We start from the raw sequence: 27,364 nt of genomic DNA, 5'->3' as shown, positions 1-27,364 counted from the left end.
ATGCTGCTTGGCCTGCTGTGTTCATCCAGCCCTGCACCTTGTTGTCTTGAATTGGCATCCAGATTCAGATATATTTTCTGTGTTAATTTCATGCCTTGCTTCCGGCATTAGTGAGGGGAGAGAACATTCAAGTCAATGCTTTTAGCTTTCACATTCAACTGATTTACACAAAAGATCTTTCATGATGTTTGCAGATGTAGAAATCAGTTTCCCAAGGAGAGTAATTGGATTGAAAATAACATACACAAATATTGTCAAATTGATAAGTAGGTGGAAATTGCTGGTTTGATGCAAGTAATCATCACTTTTTCAGGATGTTATTCAAGATTGTATTCACTTGCTTCATGCAGCAACTGCAAGTAGTGCCAGTTTGGCATGAATTCATCATGGTTCCTCAAAAGGTTATAATTTCAAATCTCACGAAGATATTTTAGTACAATACTGAACTTGTGCCTAGCTGTAAAGACGTTCTGAATTTCAAATAAGCCTACCATCTGCCTGCTGAGATCATAAAATATCACAGAAATATTTGAAGAATAGCTATTCTCATATTTTTGCCAATGTTTAACTCTCATCTAGTATTGCCAAAAATGAATTTAGTGTTCATTCATTTAATTGTTGTTTGTGGGACCTTGTTTTTAAATTAGATGCATCCTGATTTTTGTCAGATGGGACATATTTGAGCAACTTTTCACACTGTCAGATAGATGGTAAATTTATAGCTGCACTGGAACAAGTTGGCTTGAGGCCAGGGGCAGGGACAGAAATCATGGTGCTGCTCCTGCCCTGAGTTCCTTGGCCTCCATAGAAACCATAGAACCATACAAATGATACAGCACAGAAGGGAGCCATTTGGTCCTTCTTGTCCATGTCACCCCCAAAGATGCCCCTTCTCATCCCATCATCCTGCACATAGCCCATACCCCTGCAGGTTTCTCTTGTTTACTCTATCTCTACGCCTCACAATTTTGTATCTTGTTGCCGCTCAGCCTTCTCTGTTCCAAGGAAAACAATCCCAACCTCTCCAATCTCTCCTCATAGCTACAACTCTCCAGCCCTGAAAATATTCTAGTAAATCTTCTGTGCGCTCTCTCCAGAGCAATTATGTCTTTCCTGTAATGCAGTCAGCGCAACTGCGCACAATATTCCAGGTGTGGCCTCACCAGTGTCTTATACAGTTTCATCATTATATCCCCACTTTTGTATTCTATACTGCTGCCAATGATGGATAGAATTCTGTATGGCTTTGTTACAATCTTATCTACCTGTGCAGGTATCTTTAGGAACCTGTGCACGTGCATGCCTAGATCTCTTACTTCATCTACCGCTCTCAGTATATTACCGTTTATTGTGTATTCTGTTTTACTGTTTGACTTCCCTAAATGCATTACCTCACACTTATCAGAGTACCACTTTCCTGCCACCTATATCATTTTGGAGTTTGCAGCTATCCTCTACACTATCCACTACATGGCCAATTTTTCTGTTGTCTGTAAATTTCCCAATTGCACATCCCTTTGTTCAAAGCTAAATTATTAGTACATAAAACAAACAGCAGGGGTCCCAACTCTGAGCCCTGTGGAACATCACTTGAAACAGATTTCCATTCACAAGGACACCCATCAACTACTACCTTTGTTTCCTGTTACTAAGCGAAACTTGGATCCAATTTGACACATTCCCCTGTATCCCATGAGCTTTTACTTATCGTCTGCCATATGGGACATGTCAAATTCCTGACTAAAATCCGTGCAGACAACATTCATTGCACCACATGTATTGATCCTTCTTGTCACTTCCTCAAAGAATTCAAGGAAATTTGTAAGGCATGACCTTCCCTTAACACAGCCCTGCTGACAATCCATGACTGGTCCATACCTTTCTAAGTGACAGTTTATCCGATCTCTCAGAATTGATTCTAACCATCTACCCACCACTGAAGTAAGATTAAAAACGAAAAGAACTGCAGATGCTGTAAATCAGGAACAAAAACAAAGTTGCTGGAAAAGCTCAGCAGGTCTGGCAGCATCTGTGGAGGAGAAAACAGAGTTAACGTTTTGGGTCCGGTGACCCTCCCTCAGAATTTCTCAGAATTCCTCAGAAGTTCTGAGGAAGGGTCACCAGACCCGAAACATTAACAGTGAAGTAAGATTAACAGGCCTATGATTGTTTGACATTTCTTTTGTACCCTTTTTAAACAACCAAATCACATTTGCTCTTCTCCAGTCCTCCAGCACCTCACCTGGGTGCTGTAAAGATTGGAAAATAATGCTCAGAGTGTCTGCAATTTCCTCCCTGACCTCCTTCAACATCTTAGGGATTTTTCATCCAGCCCTGGCGACTTATCCATTTTCAAGGGTTCCAACTTCTCTAATAGTTCCTCTCTTGTTATGACTATTTTGTTCAATATTTCACTGCTCCGCTAGGATTACTATAAAATCCTTTCAGAGATAGTAGGAACTGCAGGTGCTGGAGAATCTGAGATAACAAGGCATAGAGCTGGATGAACACAGCAGGCCAAGCAGCATCAAAGGAGCAGGAAAGCTGACATTTCGGGCCTAGACCCTTCCTCAGAAATGGGGGAGGGGAAGGGGGTTCTGAAATAAATAGGGAGAGAGGGGGAGAAGGATAGAAGATGGATAGAGGAGAAGATAGGTGGAGAGGAGACAGACTCCATTGGTTTACCACTGATTTATTCTTTAGCAGTACTGCCCAGTCCACCTCAGCCAACATGAGGACAGGGGCCTTGACCCCAACTCAAGCACAGTGGGCCCCTGTTATTGGACTCCACTGTCCCATGCCCAGCTCAAGACACAGCTAGTTCTGGAAGATCGACTTTCAGTCCTACAGTCAAACTGTTATCTGAATCCATTCCTTTTCCATTAGCAGTGCACTCAGCCGTTTCTTGATGTCACCTGGAAATCAATTTGACAGGTGGCTGACAATTGTAATGCTGAGGATCTGGCTGAAGAGGGTAGTGAGCAGTTCAGCATGTTCTAGACCCTGCAATTATTGAGAATGGCATGTTCAAGGAGCCTCCTCCTCCTGTTAGCTGTTTTAATTGTCCACAACCATTCATAACTAGATGTGGCAGGACTGTAGAATTTTGCTCTGATCAGTTATGGGATCTAGATGCTCTGTACATAATGTGTTGCTTCTTGTGGTTCTCATGCATGTAGTCCTGCTACCCCAGGTTGATGCATTAGTTTCAGATATGCCTTGTTACATTTCTGGTATGCTCATTTGCACTTTTCATTGAAAAAGGGATACTTGTTTGGCCCGATAATGATGGAAGGATGAGGAAAATACATGGCAGCTTGGTTACAGACTCAAGCACAATTCTGCTGCTGCTCCATTGACTCAGAACCTCATGGATAACCAATGTTGAACTGCTCAATCTGTTCTTAATTTATCCCACCTAACAGAGCCATAGAACTGTACAACATAATGGAGGGTGAAAAAGGGGCCAGATTTCCATAAGGACTCTGTGGTAGTCACCTCTATCGATGGAGTTAAAGACAGCTACCTCTGCTACAGGTAGATTAGTGAGGATAATATAGAGTAAGTTTTTCCATCATGTTGATTCACCATTGGCAGCAAGCAAGCCCATCTGGGAGATATGTTCGTCAAGATTTAGCCAGTTTGGTCAATAGTGGTTCTATAGAGTTACCATGCTGGGTAACATCGTCAGTGCAGCCTCCGATGAAGCATCGGTGTGTTTTCCCGCCTGGTTTTTAAACTCTGGGGTCCGTTGAGCTGGATTACCTCACTTCCAGTTTTCCTTTATGGTGGAGTGCATATGAGGTTGAGTTCTATGTGTTTATTGATGGCTTTCTTCGTGGACTACCAGGCTTCTAGGAATTCCTGTGCCTGTCTCTGCTTAGCTTGTCCCAGGATTTTGGTGTTGTCCCTGTCGAATTGGTGGTTCTCCTTATCCATGTGGATTAAGATGAGTGAGTATTGGTTGTGTCTTTTTGTAGCCAGTTGGTGTTCGTGTACCCTTGTTGTTCTACACAGAGAACTCGACCCCATATGCACTCCGCTATGATGCACTGACAGCATGGTAATGAAACGTCTGCGGAACAATAAACCAGCTCGGTGAACCAACCAACCTCAACACCCACAACCTGAGCTACAAATCTACTCCAAAACCTTAGAGAGCTACTCTTTGTATTGAACATTAAAGTTTCAACTCAAAGTATATTTTGTCCCTTTGGCACTGTTGGGACTACTTCTAACATCAGTAGGTGAAAATCAAAGGGTATCATCTAATCTGAACAATACTATTTTATCCTTATTCTATCCATTCAGTTTTAATGTGTCCCAACCTTTATCGTGAGTCTAATCTTATTTATGTTTTCTGATACCACTTCAGAAAATCCAAACAAGTTCGTTAAATGTGACTTAATTTTTCAGGCTCCACACTGACATTTTTAAAACTTTATTTTCCATCACCAATGTGTCACCTGTTCATCACATTAGTTGTTTGACATGTAGCACTGCACAAACAAAAAAATCTGATTACAAAATATAACAATTGTCTTCAGTCTCCATCACAAACTCTGATGCCTGGCCATTGCCTCCATTTCTCTGCCTGGTATGTGTCCGAGGCTGAAGCATACCATTCATAATCTTGGTGTCATAATTGACACTGAGCTACACTTTCCACTTCATACCCATTTCATCACCAAGAACACCTCCTTTCACTTCCATAAAATTGTCTGAGTCATCCCTATTTTAGTTCATCTGGCACTGATACCTTCATTCCACCCTTTGTCATTTCTAGACTTGACTATTCCAACTCTCTTCTGGTGGGTCTCCCAACTCCAGCCTACATAAACTTGTGCTCACATAAAATTATATTCTAACTCATGCCAAGTTCTTTCCACCCATCATGATATTAAACCTGCTGCCTCAATTTTCTCTGTAAGCTTCTGAAAATCAATTATAAAGTGAAATAAAATCAGTGCTTTTTATTTCTTGCTTTGTTTTCAGTGAGAGATTAGCTGCTTAGTCTGTTCAAGAACAACAATGCTGCTGTTCTCTGAGTCTGCAGGGGTAGCACGGTGGCTCAGTGTTTAGTATTACTGCCTCACAGTGCCAGAGACCTGGGTTTGATTCCACCCTTGGATGATTGTCAGTGTGGAGTTTGCGCATTCTCCCCTGGGTTTCCTCCCACGGTCTAAAGATGTGCAGGTTAGGGTAGATTGGCCATGCTAAATTGCCCATAGTGTCCAGGGATGTGCAGGCTAGTGGATTGTCCATGGGAAATGCAGGGATGGCGGGGCTAGGGTAGAGGATGGGTCTGGGTGTGATGGTCTTCTGAGGGTTGGTGTGGTCTTAATGGACTGAATGGCCTGCTTCCACACTGTAGGGATTCTATGATTCTAAGTTGCCTGCAGATGAAAGAGTAGAGTGCAAAGTGGGAATTTTCAATAGGTTTTGAGAGGAAAAAGTATTCAGTCGGAAGTCAAATGTTTATCTGTCGGCCTAATTGAATAAGTGATGAGTTGAATGTATAAATTGCCTATATTTACCTAATGTGTATTCTCAAACTCATGTTACCATTCACTCTATATTGAAATATATGAAGAAGTCTATTGTAAAATGTTTCCAGTGACTTTGACAAGCAGAACACTTAAGATCTAATTAGTGAATGAAAACATGCTGTAATGGAGATCAATACAAACATACACGGCCAATCTGTCAACAAGAATTGACTGAATTCTAAGAAGCAAAGCAATTTAGAGAAAAAAATGAACATTCATCCTGAATAGTGGAGAGCAAATATTCTTGGAGGTTATAGGCTTGGAGGTAGGAAGGACTCTTAATTTGACAAGGAGGTGGTGTACCCAAACTCTGCCACCTTGATCAGAGTTAGTTCTGGTCCAAGGTTGACCTTCCCATAATGCTACAAATGGTTAAGTGGCCAATTAAATGCCACCCAGGGGCTGAAAACTGCTGCTGGGATTAAGCCAGCTGAAAACAGGCCAATGGGTGTACCAGACAGGTCAACCTGTGTGGGTCAGCTGGGGTGGGATGGGAGGGGAAAGTCCCTTAGTCAAAGGCCGTCAGGGACTGGGAAGAGGGAATAGCTCTTGCTTCTGTCTGGTTCGCCCTACCCCCACCCTAAAGACTTTCTTGTCTATGAAACCCCTCATTGTTTATCCCACCCTCTGCCCATAAAACCTCACCCATTGTCCTGGGTCCCCTGGGAATCTGGGTATGTTCTTCTCGTCATATTGCCGGGATCCTCCAAGGTGCTGCTGAGCCTCAGAGCTACCGGTCTCTAATTGGCTGGTAGCTCTTACTGGGCGGCACTTCTGCCTACGGGTCTTGACCCTCAACAGGATTCTGTCCAACTGATGGGGAGAGTGGTGGCTGTGTGGGGAAGGAGTCCTAAAAAATTCGTGAGGGGCTGTTCTTGCCCAGAATCTTAATGTCATGAATCCTGTTCAGTAATTTACCAGTGGCTAGAAAACACCATATCAGTGTTGAGACTACAATGCAATGAACTGGAATTAAACTTGTCAAGTAGTTACTCAGTATCAATTTGCACACAATTGTTAGCAACTTTATGTGGTGTTTGGGATTTCCGGGCTGGCACACAGAAATCTCAGGTGTTCAGATCCCTACCAGTTAAAGTTGGTAGTTCTGACTTGAGACCTTAATGCCACCTCTGGAAGTCAACGATATTGAGGTGGTTGCTTCATCTGTAGTTGATTTGAAGTGGTAGATATGGGAGCAGAAAAATTACTGCCTGTAATAGCAGATTGAATCCCCTATTATCAACATCCTTGGGGGGTTACCATTGATCAGAAACTCAACTGGACTCACCACATAAACACAGTGGCTACAAGACCAGGCCAGAAGCTGGGAATACTGTGGTGAGTAACTCACCTCCTGACTCCTCAAAGCCTGTCCACCTTCTACAGGGCACAAGTCAGGAGTGTGATGGAATACTCCCCACTTGCCTGGATGAGTGCAGCCCCAACAACACTCAAGAAGCTTGATACCATCCAGGACAAAGCAGCTGCTTGATTGGCACTACATCCACAAGCATCCACTCCCTCCACCACCAACGCTCAGTAGCAGCAGTGTGTACTATCTACAAAATGCACTGCAGAAATTCACCAAAGATCCTCAAACAGCACCTTCCAAATCCACGACCATTTCCAACTAGAAGGACAAGGGCAGCAGACATATGGGAACACCATCCACCTCCAAGTTCCCCTTCAAGTCACTCACCATCCTGACCTGGAAATATATCGCTGTTCCTTTACTGTCGCTGGGTCAAAATCCTGGAATTCCCTCCCTAATAGCATTGTGAGTCACCCCACAGCTGGAGGACTGCAGCAGTTCAAGAAGTCAGCTCACCACCACCTTCTCAAGGGCAACTAGGGATGGGCAAGAAATGCTGGCCAGCCAGCGACACCCACATCCCACAAATGAATAAAAAAAAATTGCTCAAGGTGGGAGAGTAGTCTGCTGATGGGGCTATCAGTGACAACGAGAGTTGATTGTCATGGTGGCACTCAGCAAGGCATTAGTGCTGGCTCACAGAGAGAGAAAAGTGTCAAGTTCCCAGAGGAGGTTGGCAGGAAAGACAGAACACAAGGGGAGGAGAGAACATGGGAGGGTGAAGTTCTAGTTGGTCATGACAATGAAGAGTACATAGGGAACCATGAAGTAGGGCCTATCCAGGGCCAAGACACACCTCAAATACCAACAGTTCATAGAATCACAGAATCCCTGCCGTGCAGATTTGGCCCATTGAGTCTGCACTAACCCTCTGAAGAGCATCCCACCCTATCCGCATAACCCTGTATTTACCATGGCTAATCCATCTAGCCTGCACACCCCTGGGCACTATGAGGCAATTTAGCATGCCCAATCCACCTAGCCTGCATATCTTTGGTCTGTGGGAGGGAACTGGAGTACGTGGATGTAACTCATGCAGACACGGGGAGAACATGCAAATTTCACACAGACAGTCACCCAAGGTTGGAATCGAACCCGGGTCACTGGTGCTGTGAGGCAGCACCTCTCTTGGTTTAGTTTGCTGTGTCCAAATTATCCCATTCCAACCACTTGTAAAAGGATATTCAGTATTGTGAATTTCTGTGCTGGACCTTCATGTGACTGAATAAAGCCACAGATCTTTGGACGCATGGGGCAGGACGTCCCATGAGGTAATAGGAGAGCAGAATTTGCTTCCTTTTCCTTCCTTTGCTGCAACTGTTTTACCTTACCAATAAGACATTGGGTATGAAGGGCTAATGCAGCTTGATGGACGAGTTGTCTCCATTCTGAACAATGGGAGCAAGCTCCGCCCACTGTTGACCCTGAGAAAAAGAATGGCCACACATGTACCCTGCTACCCAGTGACCCCCATAAAGAAGGCGGATGTCACCATAGGGTAGAAAATTTGGAGGTGGGTCCCCATTCCATGCAAATGGTGGGACCAAAAATTTTTTTATTGAATTTGGAGTTTACAAAAGATATTTATGAAGCCTCTCCACCCATCCCCAGGAGCCATCTCTTCCTCCGTCCTGTCTCAATCTCACCCTTTGTGGCGCTGAGAAAAATACAGCCTGCTTGCTTAGGACCTCATTCATTCTCCAATCAATGGTTCAATGGAGACTGTGGCTCCCAAAGTCAGAGCTTGGCCAGTCATGATGCTACTGAGCCATTCTTGGTGATGGACATTGAAGTTGTCATGACCATAAATCATAACCTTGAATCTCCTATAGCTATATTACACTATTATTTCCAACGTCATTTTTTTTTTCAAAAGAGGACTGCTGCAGCCAAAATAACTATGGATGTAAATTCAGTGGCCAGTAAATTCAGAGGAGTTGGTAGTGGGGGAGGGGAGAGAGAGAGAGAGAGAGAGAGAGAGAGCGAGAGAGAGAAAGGAAGATTGTGGATGAACCACACCTGATGAGTTGTCAAGGAAGCTTCAAAAGGATGTACCGAAAAGGGAGAAAATGCTCTACAAACTGAGTCATAATCTTCTGATCTCCTGTGATCTATTTCAGACTGTGAACATGATGGGAGAAAAGATAGCACTTTGGCGAGAGCTATGTTTTGCACCCTCCTCTTTTAAGAACAAAGAAGAACAGGTGAGAAAAGGAGGTTCAGCCCTGGCCTGTGGGTGCTAGTGGAAGAAGGTATCGTGGTTAGCTGAAGTGCTCACATGTGGCAGTGGACTGCAGTACTCATTTATACAGGTTGGGTTCAAGAACTAACATATTATGAAAATTGTAGAACCACCCAATAGTCACCCCTGTGTTGCAGGTCAAGGACTCTCTTGCTCTGAGTGTTAGTGGCCAATCGTTATCAGAAGGAAACAGGATGAAAGAATCTCAAATAAACTGCAAAGCCATGGACAAAACAGCTGAACTCTAGAGGTGAGTTGAAAGTGATGGCCCTTAAAGTCACAGCAGCATTGGGGTGGCACAGTGGCTCAGTGGTTAGCACTGCTGCCTCACAGCATCATAGACCTGGATTAGATTCCAGCCTTGGGTGTCCCTGTTTATGGAGTTTACATATTCTCCCTGTGTCTGCGTGGGTTTCCCCTGGGTACTCTGGTTTCATCCCAGATGTGCAGGTGAGGTGGATTGGCAATTGGAAATGCAAGGTTTATGGGAATAGGGTAGTGGATGGGTCTGGGTGGGATGGTCTTTGGAGGGTCAGCAAGGACTCAATGGACTTAATGGTTTCTGCACTGTAAGGATTCTATGATTCTCTGACCACATCAAGGAACCCTAGTAAAACTGGAGTTAATGGGAATCAGAGGGGGAGTCATACCCAACACAAAGAAAAATGATTATGTTTGTTGGAGCTCAATCATTCTAGCCAAAAGACAACATTGCAGGAGTTCCTGATGGTAGATAATTTCTAATCAACCTGTTCAGATATGTTATTACATACCTCTGGAGCAATTGGGACTTGAGCCCAGGACTCCTGGCTGAGAGATTCAGACACTATTGGCACATCCACATGAATGCTCAATAGATTCCTCGGGGTAATGTCCTAGACCCAACCATCTTCAGCTGCTTCATCAATGACCTTCCCTCCATCATAAGGTCAGAAGTGGGGATGTTCGCTGATGGTTACATAATATCTGGTACTACTTACAACTCCTGAGATACTGATGCAGTCCATGCCTAAATGAAGCAAGACATAGACAACATCTAGGCTTGAGCTGATAAGTGGCCAGTACCAATCACACCGCACATGTGCCAAACAATGACCATCTCCAATAATCAAGAACATAACCATTGCCCCTTGACACTCAAGGGCATTGCTCAACCCCCCACTATCAACTTTCTGGGAGTTATCATTGATCACAGACTGAACTGGACAAGCCAGATAAATATTGCAACTACAAAAGCATGCCAGGGGCTAGTAATTCTTGTAGCAAGTAACTCAGCTCCTCACTCCCCAGTGCCTGTCCACCATTTTCAAGGCACAAAACAGGATTGTAATGGAAGATTGTCTACTTGCCTGGATGTCTGCTGCTGTAACAAAATTCAAGAAATTTGACAGTATTGAAAGGAAGCAGCCCATTTGACTGGCATCTCATCTGCAATCTTCAACATTCACTGACTACACCACCAATATGTGGTGGCAGCAATGTATACCATCTACAAAATAACTCTTCCATGACCTTCCAGATCTTTGACTTCAGCCATAGAGAAGGGAAACGGGTACATAGGACATCACCAGCCGTAAGTTCTTACCCAAGTTGCAAACCATCCTGACTTGGAACAATACCAACAGACCTTCACTGTCATCGGGTCAAAATAGATGTTCCCCAGGAGCACCTTGGTGTTCTTACACCATAATGACAGCAGTGGTTTAAGAAGCAGCTCATCATCAGCTTAACAGTGCTGTCAGGGATGAGCAATAAATGTTTGCCTAGGCAGTGATGCCCACATCACAGTGAATTAAACAAAAGCAAAGTTACATAGCACACTGTTGCTGACATGCAGCATCTTTGTTGGTGACATACGCTCTCCCACGTTCATCAAACCTGCACCGTATACAGTGGTTCTGTACAAGCTCTGATAACGCAAGTTGTATGAAGGTCACATTCTGACAGAATGAAGAAGATGAGCCACCCATTTACAGCAAAGTGGCATTGATTGGGCATGGGGCTAGCAGGTAATTTCCCCTCCACTGCTATCTCCATGTTTGCTTAGTCAAACTGAAGAGTGTCTTCTTGCTATCCCATGGGATGAGAAGTGCTCACCTTCTGTCTAAGGCTGGCGGAGAACCTGAAGGCATCTTGGTCACCCCTGATTCTGCAAGCCTTCCACTGTATTGAACAATGACCAGCTCCTGGGTTTCTGGATTACACAAGGGTTCGCCTTCAGATTGAAGGGTTTTCATTCTGGAGGAATGCTTTCTGCCATTTGGAGTGCAGAAGCAGAACTGAATGCAGGTTTGGCAGGTTCCTAAAAAATAGTGCCAGCATCTGCCTTTGCATCCAGTGATGCTGAGGTTGGTACCTGATAGCATACCCTTGCGCCAAGACTGGAAATGCCCTGTGCCTCAATTTTGTTAACTGACCAGTTGCTGCAAAATCATGGCCAGCTAGCTGGATTTCTCCAGTACAGTAACAGAAGTCCACATCTATTAATTCAATCCACATTATGCCTTATCATTACTTCAAGAAATGTTGAAAGAATATGTCACAAATTGAATTATGACCAGCGTTCTAACCAATATGCACACAGTAAGGTGTCATGTTAGTACACGGGCAAACACTATAATTATTATGCACTAGAGTTTTTATTTTATAAATTGGCCTTAAATACACAGGAATCAGGCCTTACTGTGCGTAAGTGGAGATTGGATCACTAACACTGCATACAGGATTGATTTCCAGTAAGAGTATTTGTACCCAATAGACACATGTGTCAACTGTCACTTTGGTCAGAGAAAGTGCTCTGAAGTGAAGTACAGTGAGAAAGGCAATGAGAACTGCTATCCCTAAACTAGTGGCTAAAAATCTTCCATGTGAGACGGGTTTGAATTGCTCCTAGGGTAGAATACAACAGACGGATGGACAGCAACAGTAACAAGGCTGTTCAAATAATTATTTACATGGAATGGCATTTAAATTAACTGTATTTCACCAGATTATGAACACATTGTACGTCAGCAACAACATTAATGAGAATGGCAATGTGGATGGTGAAATGCTTCAAAGAAAGGTCAGTAATTAATATTTATTCAACATATAAACTTTTTTTTTCAGGGTATGCAGGGGTTTGGGGGACTGGGGGATGGTGGCTGTGATGGTTGCAAAAGTTATTTTGTTTCCTCTCCTTTTTATTTCACAAAACTTCCCTAAGTGCGATCTGTAGGACACTCTCATTGCTATAGCACCAGGGTGGTAAATTCACCATCATTTATTAGATTTGAGTTCACACACACAAAAAAATGAGAAACTCTTTGTTTGGTCTAGCACAAAGTAATCAAAAAGCATAATTGTTGCATTACAGTTTAATAATAAACATTTACTTTTTATTGATTAATACATTGTTTGATTTTGGGTAAGTGTATTTTTATTAATCCTGAAACATCTGAATAGTTCTAGAGAAATGACTATCTCCTAGGTTGGCCAGTTCCAAACCAAACATTGTGAATGATGAAGCATACAGTAACTTATACAATTAAAGCTACTAAACAGTCAGGAGTTATTACATTCATCCTACAAAAATAATCAGAAAACACATCTACAAATAAAAATATAAACACTTGAATTCTACACAACTTTTTCTCTCTTCATTCTCTTATTTCCTAACAATTATTGAAATTAATAAATTTAATTAATTTTAGTTTTTTTCCTTTAATCTTAAGCCTTTTAATATCGTTTCCCACATATTTTCTTTCCATATTAGAAATCGTAACTCCAGAAATAAGACTTTGCAATTGCCCATTAGCGAGATTTAAAGACTGGTTTCACACCCAACAAAATGGCTCACAAATCTTAAAATGGATTTGGTTGTGTAAAACACACGACTAGTTTGACCCCTAATGTGAAAAAAAGCATCACACTGGATCCACGGTCTGCCAAATATTTATTTAGTAGCACCTCGATGAGATTTTGAACAGCATTTTAGTAGTTTCAGTTGAAAAGAAGCTGTTACTTTTTAAGTACATTTGAAAATCTTTTTCATCTGGTCTTTGATTTGGCTTCATTTAAGTCAAGAGGGTAGTTGAGCAGTCTGTCCCTTTACCTTTATTATTGTCACTCAGAAGCTGACCGCTGGGAGCAAAATGGGAACACTCTAGCGATTTGCACCAATTTTCTCAGATCCCTTACGAGAATGTGTTTAACTTCCACATACTCCATTTTGCAATGCGGCTGAAATCAAATACTCATCATCTGACGGCAAGTTATTTCTGCTGTGTAGATTTTGTAATGGTCTGTACGCAATCAGCATTTTATTTATATCAACCCAGAAATAAGTTCCACAAGAAACTGAAAATGTAAAGCACTTTGCTCATTTATGTCTACTTCATAATAGATGACACGGCACAGTGGATCAGTGGTTAGTACTGCTGCCTCACAGCACTAGGGACCTGAGTTCGGTTCCACCCTCAGATGACTGTCTGTGTAGAGTTTGCACATTGTCCCTGTGCCTGTGTGGGTTTCCTCCAGATGCTCCGGTTTCCTCCCACAGTCCAAAGATGAAGATGTGCAGCTCAGGTGGACTGGCCATGGTAAATTGTCCGTAGTCTCCTGGGATGTGCAGGCTAGGTAGATTAGCCATGGGAAATGCAGGGTATAGGGTCAGGGTGGATGCTGCTTGGATGGACTGAATGGCCTGCTATTAACATTTGACCAACCATACCAAAATGTCCAGCAGATCAGTTTCAATAACAAAACAAAGATACTCTCTGTCCTGCGGTGCCTAATTTATTACATAAGTGATCACCAGTTTCTTTTTCTGGTTATACTGCCATCAATGTAGATCGCACCATCTTCAAAAACTGCAAGATGCGACAAATGATCATTTTTAACACCAATTCATACAAGTCTTTATTAATATTATATATGTATAGCATTAAGGAAAATATAATTCCCACTCAGATGACAGGCAGATTTCTCTTTGCTCAACTAAAATTGACGATAATTATGGTGCTGCTGGATTTCCAGGTAAATGTGTTTCAGGCAGATTTGTGATACTGTGAGCCGTTCAAACACCAGGAAGGCAAATAATTTTGCGGTTGAACGAGATCTCACTTCAGCCACAGAACTGTACATTGGTTGCAGGATAACATGACCAGCCAATGTGATGCAGGAACAGCTGTTCTTTGAAAAATGCACAGTACAACACATACTTCATGAATACACACAGAGTTTTCTTTAAAAAAAATCCCTGCATTGGATTAGCTACTTTCTATTTGGATGCCAATAAAGTGTAAATGGACAATAAAGACATTTAAACTGTCCTCGCCATTGTCAAGTTTTATAGGGATAGGCTATTAGCAAACCCTTCATACAACTGCAGATATCATTCTCTCCAGTTTGGGAGAGTAATGCTAAGATTTTTAGCACGTCTGGGTTTCATGAAGCAATTCTGAACTCCTTCATAGATTCAACACACTCTTTATGGCAGTCTGACTGTCTATAAAGGACCACAAGACAGTTCATCTTTGCTGATAATGTGAGACAAGGATGGCAAGTACCACAGGAAGTAATATCACCTTCACTACATAGATCCGATGTAACATCAGATATTGACAAGGATGTCAAGTGGCACAAAACCCTTCTTCTTTCCACTGCACACTTTAATGAATCCATTTGTTTCTTCACCCTTATCCACACAGATCTGCAAATAGGAGGAAGTGTTAAACAGCAAGTTGCAGGAGATTCATGTGACAACATTAGAACCATCAACAATACTCCAAATCCTAATTTACATCAGCTGTAAGAATGTAAATGTATGTGTGACAGATGGCTTAATGCAAATCAAATCTACATATCTTAACTCCAGTTTGGGCATGTTACAATACCAAAGGCTAATCGCCTGATCTGAAAAAGATGAGGTCAAAAATCACACAACACCAGGTTATAGTTGAACAGGTTTATTTGAAGACACAAGTTTTCAGAGTCTTGCTCCTTCTTCAGGTGTCAGAGAGAGAGCTGGCATCAGACGCAGAATTTATAAGCAAAAGATCAAAAGGTCATAGAACTGATGCGAATGTGCTGAACAAACCTTGATTTTATCAGTATACCAGAGGTGACATTTCAGGTGAGACAATGCATGTTAGGTGTGAGGCCCTGTTTAGAATCTGGCTGTGTACCAACTTGGAGTCAGATTGGTTTCATTTCCAAAGTAGGAATTTGTAAAATGCCACATTGTCTACAGATTGTGTGCTTTTTGAATAAAATAGAATGTATCTGTGATTACAAATCTGCAAATGCAAATTCACCCCATAGATGTGCACATGTGTGCACATGTGTGCACGTGTGGGAGCAAAACAGAGAGTGTGAGTGCGTGCGGGAGCGAGGGAGAGAGTGCGCGCGTGTGCAGGAGCGACGGAGAGAGTGCGCGCATGTATGGACGTGTGGGAGTGAGAGAGAGTCTGTGTGTGTGTGTGTGTGTAGGTGTGTCTGTCTGCGTTGGGGGGAGGGAGAGAGAGAAGGTGTGTGTGCATGAGAGAGAGATGTGTGTACGCGCGTGTGTGCATGCTTGAGAGAGAGTTTGTGTGCATGCGTGTGAGATTGTGTGTACGATAACAATGAACACTTGCCAAGATCTTCCCTACGCCCTACTTCTCACCTTCAAACAACCACCAAACCTTAAACAGACCATCGTTCACAGCAAACTACCCAGCCTTCATTACAAAATCGAACACAACACCATAACAACCCTGCCATAGCGACCTCTGCAAGACACGTCAGATCATCGACATGGACACTACCATCACATGTGGGAACACCACCCACCACGTGCACGGCAGCTAGTCATGTGACTCGGCCAACGTTGTCTGTCTCGTACGTTGCAGGCAATGATGCCCTGAGGCACGGAATATTGGCAAAACCATGCAGACACTACAACAACGGATGAATAGACATCACGTAACTATTGCCAGACAGGAATGATCCCTCCCAGTGCAGGAACACTTCAGCTGTCAAGGTCATTCAGCCTTGAATCTTTGGGAAAATATCCTCCAAGGCGGAGTTTGGGATACAAAACAATGCACAATCGCCGAGCAGAGGCTGATAGCTACACTTGGCACCCATGAGGATGGCCTGTACAGGGATCTTGGGTCCATGTCGCACTACAGGTGACCCAATCACACTATACACTCTCGCACACATGCAATACATACACACACTCACACAAATGCACTCACACACTCACAACACTCATGTACTCTCTCTCTCACACACACAGACACTCACGCACTCTCTCTCTCTTCCTCTCTCACACACACACACACACACACACACTCACTCTTTCTCTCTCTCTCACACACGGATGCACTTTCTCTCCCTCCCACCCACACACACGCACACACATAGACACACTCTTTCTCTCTCTTCACCCCACCCCCAACTGCCCCCCAACCCCGCTCCTCCCCACACACACACACACACACATATAAATCTGTGGGGTGAGTTTGCATTTGCAGATTTGCAATTGCAGACGTATTTCATTTTGTTCAAAAAGTGCACAATCTGTAGACAGTCAATGCGGCTTTTTACAAATTCCTACTTTGGAAATAAAACCAATCTGACTCCAAGTTGGTACACAGCCAGATTCTAAACAAGGCCTCACACCTAACATGCATTGTCTCACCTGAGATGTCACCTCTGGTATACTGATAAGATCTTTAGTTATCTCAGGGCAGTAACTTGAAAGAAATTCTGGGATTTGCATATTAATCCTTTCTAACTGATTAAAGATTTAACAGCCATTTTAAGTTTGTTCAACACATTTTGCAACAGTTTTATGACCCTTTGATCTTTTGCAAATAAATTCTGTGTCTGATGCCACCTCTCTCACTGACACCTGAAGAGGGAGTGAGACTCTGAAAGCTTGTGTCTTCAAATAAACTTGTTCAACAATAACCTGGTGTCATGTGATTTTTGACCTTGTCCACCCTAGTCCAACACTGGCACCTCCACATCCTGACAAAGACGAGTTATTTTGAACCACACAGCTCGTACAGCAACCTGGTGGAGTGAATTTATACAAATCTGTTCCATTTGACTCTCTTCTGCAGGTAACAGAAAAAGTGCATTGGCAAGCTTGTGTGAATATGCTAATTGACTGGCAACCAAGATAAACAAAAAGAAACTAAAACTTACAATTTATCAAACCAGATTTCATTCTGGGATCTGACTTGTCCAATATTACCACCAGCACGAACCATAACAATCTGTATTAACCATGGAGCTTTTCAGAGGTTTAAACTGCTATTGTTTTATTTGAAAAGTATGGCTGTTCTATGGCTTAATGCAGTTGATTTTCAAATGTACGCAATGGTTCTGTTGGGAGCACGCTAGGAAATCGTTCCAAATGTTTTCGGGATTATGCCATTTTTAGTTTGCTCCTGATTTCTTGATATGCTGCCATGATGGATGAGGCTCTAAACTGAGAGGATAGGTTTGAATAGCCACCTCTAAGTGATCATCTATGTCAAACATTACCTGCCTGAATTTTAGCAATAACAGTCGTGTGGTGCTTATGGTTCAACGATGGTATGGCGCAAATATAATGTTCAAATTTTTAAAAGGTACAAAATTAAAGGTTTAACAATATTAAGGACCTCATGACCAAGTATAAATGGCTGTGAGTTGCAGATTGAGTGGAAAACAACAATTTGTATTTATATTGTGCCTTAAATGCAGTGAAATTTCTAAAGACTCATCACAGGAGTTAACAGTCCACAGATGTGTTTTTCTTTTGAATGGAATTTTGGATTAGTATATCTAATACACTCTACCAAAGGATTCTGCTACATTTAGTTCTCAGCTTCAAAGATGTAAAATAGACATGCGAGGGTCCAAATGGCAGGTCACATGTATGTATTCTTTCTGTATCAGACCTACCATGCCCTAAAGGCACCACGATTGACCTCTAAGGTTTTAGGTATTTAATTATATAGAATCATAGAAATATTTGAATAAAAGACATCATTTCGTTCATAAACTGAAGTTGCTGTTCATAAATGGAAGCATCTGTGAAGAAGATATCAAAGTTAACCTTTCGGGTCCAGTGACCCTTCCTCAGAACTGTTCTTTTATTTTCCCTGTTCTTCCTTCACAGATGCTGCCAGACCTGTAGAGCTTTCAACCAACTTCTGTTTTTGTTCCTGATTTACAGCATCCGCAGTTCTTTCGGTTTTTACCATTTGGTTCATTATGTTTGCGCTGGCCAGAAAAGAGTTATGCAGTCTAACGCCACTTTCTTACTTAGTTTTCTAGTATACAACACTTCAACTGCATATCCAAGTTCTTTAAAATGTATTGAGGGTTTCTGTCTCTACTACCCTTTTAAGCAGTGACACTCAGACCCACCATCATCTAGATGAGAAAATTACCCCTCAGCTCTCCTCTAATCCTTCTACAAAATGACTTGAAATTTGTCCAATATTCCCTCACAACTATGATTATCCAATCCTGGTAACATCCTTGTTAATCTCCTCTGATTCCTCTTTAGTGGATCACAAATTTTCTTGTAATACAATGACCAGAAATGTACTCAGTCCTCTAGATAAATAGTTAGAGCATAACGCCCCTGCTCTTACTATATATGCCCTAGCTAATAAAGGCACATATTCTGTCTGCCTTATTGATCAGCTTATTTACTTGCTCTGCTACTTTCAGGCAACTGTGGACATGAACTCCAAGGTCCCTTTGTTCCTCTACACTTCTCAGTATCCTACTATTTATTGCATATTTCTTTACCTTATTTGTCGTCCCTAAATGCATTCGTACGCACTTCTCCAAACTGAATTCCGCTCACCTGACCAGTCCACTTATCTGTTCCTGCAGTTTACAGGTTCATTCCTCATTATCAAAGACAATTTTTGTATCATCTGCAAACTTTTAACTATGCTCACTGTATTTAGGTTTAAATCATGGACGTCTACAAAAATCCAGGATCACCTGTTTAGCCCTGTAAAACCCCACTAGAAACAACTTTCCATTCACAAGAACACCCGCTGATGTTTTGGTTCTCGTTAGTGAGCAAATTTGGATCTAACTTGCTACATTCCATCCATTGTTTACTTTTCGGACTAGTTAATGACTTGGAACCTTATGAAAGGCTTATGAAATTTATGTTGATGACATCAAATGTGCTACCCTCATCAACTTTCCTCCTTAGCCCCTCAAAATATACAATCAAGTCACTTGGGTTCCCATGCCCTCAGTCCTTGTCCTTCTTGATGGTTTTTGGTTTGGAAGATGCTGTCAAAGGAAACTTGGTGAGTTACTGCACTGCCAATCGAGTGAGCTGCTTTGTCCTGGATGATGTTGTTGGCCCTGTACCATCCAGGCAAGTGGGGAGTTATTCCATCACACTCCTGACTTGTGCCTTGTGGACAGGCTTTGGGAAGACAGTTGGAGGTCCAGCTGCTGCAAAACTCTAGCCTCTGACCTGCTCTTGTAGCCATAGTATTTATATCATTGGCCAAGTTCAGCTTCTGGTCAATGGTAACCCCCAGAATGTTGATAGTGAGGCATCCAGTGACGGTAATCCATTCAAAGTCAAAGGGTAATGCCTGGAATATGTGCAACTGAGAGTCACTTGCCACTCATTAGCCCAAATCTCCAGGACTGTTTTCCAGGACTTGCATGTGGACATGGATTGTTTCAGTATTTGAAGACTCATGAATGGTGCTGAACATTGATATTTGCACAGTGAACATCCCCATTTCTGATGTATCGATGGTGAGAAATCATTGGTGAAGCAGCTAAGGGTGATTGGGCCTAGGATACTACTCTGTGGACCTCCTGTATGAGATGTCCTGGGATAGAGATGATTAACTTCCAACAACCACAACCATTCTCCGTTCTGCTAGGTATGACTCCAACCAAATGGAGAGTTTTCCCGCCTTATTCCCAATGACTTTTTCTAGGTCTCCTTGATCCTACACTTCATCAAATGCTGCTTTGGTGTAAAGGTCAGTGACTCTCACCTCAGTCCAGGTGTTCAACACATTTGTCCAAGTACAAGTTACCCTTTTCTACTCTTCCATTAGTTATTCTCTTGTGCTTTATGTATTTACAAAATAACTTTAGGATTCTCACAATTTTATTTGCCAATATTTTCATGTTTTCTCTTTGCTGACCTAATGTCCTTTTTGCTTTAACTTGGACTTTCTATACTCCTGCAGGCTTTCTGCTGTATTAAACTCATGGTACCTGATAGAACTCTCCTCTATTACAATAGTCTACCCCCTGTATACTTGGCAGCTGGGGTGCTCTTCTTTGTGAGATTGTATTCGTTCTGAACCCTCATTATTGTCTACTTGAAAGCTTCCACTCTCTAATTTTAATGATCATTATGATTTATTCCCTGTTCATCTTTGCTAAATCTCACTCTATCTTTATAAAGCTGGTCTTTCCTAAAGTGAGAACTTCTGTTCCTGGTCTATCTTTGTCCTTTTGCACAGCTACACTAACTAAATTATGATCACTACCTTCAAAGTGTTGTCCTATTGATATCCATTCTACCTAGCCAAACTTATTCTAGGTACAGCCCTTCAGCTGCTACAGATTGCACCTTTCTTAGGAATGGTCCCAATGTCTAGAAATTGAAAGTCTTCCTTCCCACCCTCCACTGACTTCTGCACCAGCTGTTCAGTAAATGTGTACGGAGGGGTTGAATGAACTGGGACTATTTTCCCTGGAGTGTCCGAGGGTGACCTTACAGAAGTTTATAAAATCATGAGGGGCATGGAGAGGGTGGGAGGGTACGGGAGCCCAAACCTCGAGGGCATAGGTTTAAGGTGATGGGGAAAGATTTAAAATGGACCTGAGGGGCAACTTTTTGCACACAGAGGGTGGTGCATGTGTGAAACAAGCTGCCAAAGGCAGTGGTAAAGGGGAGTACAATTACAACATTTAAAAGGCATTTGACCAGGTACATGAATTTATTTTTATTCATTAACAGGAAGAGGGCATCACTGACTAGGCAGCATTCATTGCCCATCCTTAATTGTCCAGAGGGCAGTTCACAATCAACCACATTACTGTGGGTCTGAGTCACATGTAGGCCAAACCAGGTAAGGATGGCAGTTTCCTTCCCTAAAGGACATTAGTGAACCAGATAGGTTTTTCCTGACAATTGACAATAGATTCATGGTCATGATTGGATTCTTAATTTCAGATATTTATTGAATACAAATTCTACCAAGGTAGGATTCAAACCTAGACCATTAGCTGGGCCTCTGGATTAACAGTCCAGCAATAATACCACTAGGCCATCGCCTCCCTCAATAGGAAGGGTTTAGTGGGATACAGTCCAAATGCTGGCAAATGGGATTAGATTAATTTAGGATGGTCAGCATGGACGAGTTAGGACAAGTTGTGTGTTTTTGTGCCGTACACCTCTATGACTCTACAATTCTATAATAAATATTCCTATATCTTTGTATTGACTAACACATGCACTGGGAATAATTTGGAGATTACTGCTGTTGAGGTCACGCCTATTAATTTGTTTACAACTTCCTAAAATCTGCCTGTTGAGCCTCACCCTTCTTTCTATCTGTATTGTTGGCATCAGTACAATATTCAGTCTTCCCTTTAGAATATCCTGCAGCCAGTCACTGATGTTCAGATCTGGCAACAGGAAGACAACATACTATCCCATGAGCATATCTGCAACTACAGAAAGACCTGTCTGTTCCCCTAACTGTTGGATTTCAATTGCTACCACAGAATTACAGAATTGTTACTGTGCACAAAGAGGCTATTTGGCCCACCATCTTCGCCCTGGCTCTCTGTCCTCGTTTAATCACCCTGTTCTTGTTCCTCAGTTCGACTCGTATGGCTTCCAGCATATAATTCCTTTTTGCAGATATAATTGTGTTCCCTCACGAATATTGTTCTCTTTGAACTTATTTATCCCCCATAATCCCATCAGAAAACCCTATAATGAGGATTGTTATTTTGTAGCCCTCTAAGAGCAGGATGACAACTGGGTGTTGTGAGGGGGGGTGTCCATGAAATGAGGTATCATACTAGTGCCACGTACTAGGCCAATCCTATTCCCATTGCAATGTTACCAGCACTGAGGGGCGGTGTCAATTGTTCCACTCAGACATGGGTTAAGTGATACCTTTTAAGTCACCAGTTCAGGACGGACAATAAATTCTGGCTTAACCAATAGCATCCAGATTCTGTGAAAGAATTAAGATAACTGATGGAAAGTTAAGGGTCTCTTCCAGTTACCATTGGGATTTAATTCATGCTGGGGAAGCCCATGCCCCCTCCTTCCCCTGGCCAGGTCTTGCCAGTTTGGCCCTGGTGAGGCCACAGCTTTGCATCTAAGTCTGGCTCCATCGCAGCCCACCTTCTGCAGGGACACACTGTAGTCTCAGCAGTGGCTAGCACTCTTGACCATGCTGCTGGGGCAAGAGAGCTGCTGGTGTTTAAACAGCTGTGGGGCTAGTCGGCCAAGAGGAGTGGGTTCACTTCCAGCATAAAATTCAGCTCCAGGAACGCTGAGCTGCCATTTCTGCCATACCTTAAGCATCATATTGGTCTCTGTATCCTCCTTGACATCCAGAGCACTCTAGAATGGGCAGTCATTTTATCTTTGTGGCAACACATTTGTTCTGAACCCTCCGGATTTCTCTGATTTACCTTCAAGTAGCTGCTTCCGGTTCAGGTTTATCAAATTAGATGTCAATCAAGTTAGACCAGCCTTTCCCAATTCAGAAATTTTTTCCTACTCTACCTTTTTCTGCATCCGTATTTTACAATTAGTTCCAAATAAGATATAACTTGGAAATGTTATTACATGAGGTTTATTTTCTATTAATAACTTTGAAAATAAAGTGACCTGATTTTCTTTCACATTTATCTGTCCTTCTTCTTTACAGCCTGTGAATGGTTTGGTGCATCTGAAGACCTTCTCACCCACCAGCACTTTCTGAACAAACGTTGCAGGAAAATATCCAACACGATCAGCAATTTTGCCCTGGGAAATGGACAAAAGAAACAAACAATAAAGTGGATAGCTTCACATTTTTCCACTGCTGCAGAAAGATCAGGGTAAAATGTCACAGGTATAACTTTGAGCCAATAATGACAACTCAGTAGACTCCTCAGCGGTACACTGTGTTGTGACATTATCTCACCAGCGATGAACAGGGAGGGGTACACAAAATGGACTGGGTTCTGTCCATTTTTGTTTCCCATTTAAGCCAGTGATATGGTCCCTGTAGCCTTCTATGATAGAGAATTCCGGGGGTTCACACCTTCTGAGTGAAGAAATTTCTTCTCATCTCCAGTTGAAATGGCTTGAGATCATGATCACCTGTCCAGTCGATCCAGTTTCTCCTTGTACAACAAACCTGCAATCCCAGGAATTAGTTTGGTGAACCTTACTGCAACCCCTCCAAGGAAAGTAGAAGTTTTCTTATGTAAGAAGACCTAAATTGCATTCCATGGCGTGATCTCACCCAGGCCCTGTAGAGCTGGAGTAAGACTTCCTTGCTCTCGTACTCAAGCCTTCTTACAATGAAGGCCAACATATCATTTGCTTTCAAACATACTTGCTGCACCTAAATGCTTACCTTCAGTGATGGGCATACAATGATATCTAGGTCCCCTTGTGCATCAACATTTCCCAATTTATCACTATTTAAGTAATACGCTGCCAGTCTGTTTTTGCTATTGAAATGGACTACTTCACACTTATCTACATTACTCTCCATCTGCCATGCATTTACTCATTCATTCAACTTGTCCAAATTGCCTTGAAGGCTGTTTACAATCTCCTTACCACCCACAATCCCACCTAGTTTTGTGTCCAGGCAGTCCCCTGGTTGCGAATGGTTTCTATTTCCAAATCTATTCGCAAGTTGATTTGTATGTAAATAGGAACACAATGCGGGATAATACAAAGTAAGCATTCGCCTACCCTGAAGAAGTTACCCTCCTCCCTCCGGAAAAACCTCAGTGGATTTCTCTCCCACCGCAACTCTCTCCTCTCCACCTATCTTCTCCTCTATCCATCTTCTATCCACCTCCCCCTCTCTCCCTATTTATTTCAGAACCCCCTTCCCCTCCCCCATTTCTGATGAAGGGTCTAGGCCTGAAACGTCAGCTTTCCTGTTCCTCTGATGCTGCTTGGCCTGCTGTGTTCATCCAGCTCCACACCTTGTTATCGTAAGTACTGGAAATGTTTGTATGTTGGATCTTTAAAATTACACCCGTGCATGGAATTACGTGTAAGTCTGAGTATTCATAAGTCAGATGTTTGTAAATCAGGGACCTACTGTAGTTAGAAACTTGGAAATCTTACACTTGATTTCCTCATTCTATTTGTTGAGATCTAATGCTAAAAACTGGGCTCAAGCATTGATGCCTGCAGGACACCATATCATCATCTTCCACTCAAAAAAGACTCATTAACTGTCAGTAACCAATGCTCAATCCATGCCAAAAATCACAGGTTTATTTGAAAACGCAAGCTTTTGGAGCTCAGCTGCTTCCTCAGGCGTTGTGATTTTTGACCTTGTCCACCCCAGTCCAACACTGGCATCTCCACATCATAGCAATCCATGCCAGTATATTAACGCTAATCCCATGGGCTTTGATTTTGTACACTAACGTCTTATATGAGACTTTATTAAAAGCTGACTGAAATTCCAAATATACCACATGCACTAGTTCTCCCTCATCTTTTGTATGAGTCAAGTCCACAAATAACTTCAGTAGGTTTGTCAAAAACAATTTTCATAAACTTGTGCTGATTTTGTTTAAGCTAGTTGGTATTTTCTAAGTGTTCTATTATCACATCCTTTATAATGGACTCCAATATTCTTTCTACTCCTGCCATTAGACTAATTGGTTTATATTTCTCTGTCTTTCCATCCCTCCTTTTTTAAAATATTGAGGTAACATTTTCCACTCTCCAATCAGCCATTTGTGTTCCAAAATCTTCAAAATCTTGAGTGATGACAACCAACAAATCCATGGCCACTTCCTTTAGTGACCTGGGATACAAATTACCTGACTGCGGGTATTTATCAACTTTCAGCCTTATTAATTTCTTGAACTTTTTTTTTTTACTAATACAAATCGCATTCAACTCCTCCTTTCTAACAGACACCTGCTTCCCTAGCATTTCTCAAAAGTTATTTTTGTCTTCTTGAAGTCAGTACTAAACTTGTTGTTTCATTGCTCTACCATTTTCTTGTTGTCCATCATCAACATTTCAGACTGCAAATGGCCTACATCTCTCTTCATTAATCTTTTTTTCTTTTACATACTTACAGAAGCTCTTACATTCTGCTTTTATGTTCCTTTTATATAGATTCATATACTCCATAATTCCCATCTTAATCTCTTGCTCCCTCCGTCCCCACCATATCTTGAATGGTTCAAGGTTTTTTTAATTAACCTTTAATATAATGCTGATACACTGAGGCAGGCTTCCCGCACAGTCTATCCCCTGACTTGGGCAGTCCCTGCTCTCATTGAACTCTGCCACCCAGAGCAAAAGCACATCTCATGGGCTACTTTTTCCCATCTCAGCTTTACAGCGCCAAGAGTTGGCCTGACTACTTTTTCAACACAGCAGTAAAAATCCAGCTCTTTTTCTCTCAGATAGTGTAATAAATCATAACCTGTTCTTTATCAACTTTGTTCTTCAGTGATTTGTTTATAGGCCCTAAGTTATAAAATGCTGATTGCTCAGCAATTCTCCACAGAGTTGGTAATGGGCGCAGACAAATGGGGAAGTAATGATTCTGTACTTTAGCATACTGCCCCATTATGTGCTGCTACTGCATGGATTGACATTGTCACATACAGGCCTTACACATGAGCACATTCTAACCCTACTGGAAATAATTTACTGGGGAGAGTATAATTAGGTTTATTTGATTCAGTGAATTTATTTGTTGTTGCCTGTGGCATGAGAATGACTGTTGCAGCTATTGTGTTGCTTACCAATAAACAGAGGAAATTGAACAACTTTTGTTTAAATTTTTTCCTCAATTTTAATCAATTCATAAAATTACACCCCTACTTATTCTATTGGTGGTGCTATGCCTCTGAAAGAAAAGGCAGATTGTATGGTTCATCCTTCCTCATATACCCTCTGTGAAATCAATACATTGCTTTCAAGCCATACTACATTTTGATTCTTAAGATTATTAAAGGCATAGTGTCACCCTGGAGTCATATTGCAATAGCACTTGGCTCAGTTACTAACATTATTGCTCAAGTCCAATTCAGGCCCTAGTCCAATACTTGGTCATCTAACCTTGGCTGATGCTCACTTGTCAGACAGCGAGTGTTTCATGGTATCACATGTAGAGGGGAAGGGGAATTATTTTCATATCCTGGGAAACATTTCTTCCTCAACAATCACAACCAGTAACAAATGTCCAGTTTACTGTACTGTTGTGTGATATTGCTGTGTGCAATTAGTGAAATAGCAACAATTGACTACACTCACAAAATAATTAATTGCATATCAAATGCTTTGGGATCCTGAATCCCAGTGATTTTGGGTATGCAGGCTTATTTAAATTAAAAAAAAAGGGATATTATAAAAAGCAGCTCCAGACTTAGCTACAGCCTGAATCTAGTCTCAACTTCTCTTGAAACCCTAATTTCAGGGAAGAATCCTGCATTTTTTCTGAAAAATGAACTAATTTCCAGGCTATAAGAATTATTTTGCTGTGATTTCAACTGCATTCACTTGCATCGAAGCTCCCAAGAAAAGGAATTCTGCCAGAGCAGTCAAATTGCTGGACATTAATTCACATGAATTAGAACCCAGTGAGTTAATGCTAATGGGCAGAACTGCCCCTTCTTGGATTGACATGGGCAATGGCAGGAACATTGGGCAAATGTGGTGTGAATGAAAAAAAAAATCAGAATCTCAATATCCAAAAAAGTTGTTTTGTTTTTCTTAAGCATTCAATGGTGAGCTCAGAATCTCACTATTGAGCTGTGACTAGCATATTTCCACGCGCTTGCTTTTTATTATGAGCTCAACTCAACTTATTTCTATGCTACTTCTAATTCTCCTCACTTTCTCCTAGAAATTATAAAGATTAAATTCCTGACACATAAATCAGAGCAGATACCTGGTGGCGTTAAAATCGAATCAGAGATAGTAGGAACTGCAGA

This window comes from Rhincodon typus, chromosome 4 (assembly GCF_021869965.1).
Source record: "Rhincodon typus isolate 14 chromosome 4, sRhiTyp1.1, whole genome shotgun sequence".
NCBI lineage: Eukaryota > Metazoa > Chordata > Chondrichthyes > Orectolobiformes > Rhincodontidae > Rhincodon > Rhincodon typus.
Note: the sequence above shows the minus strand (reverse complement) of the source record.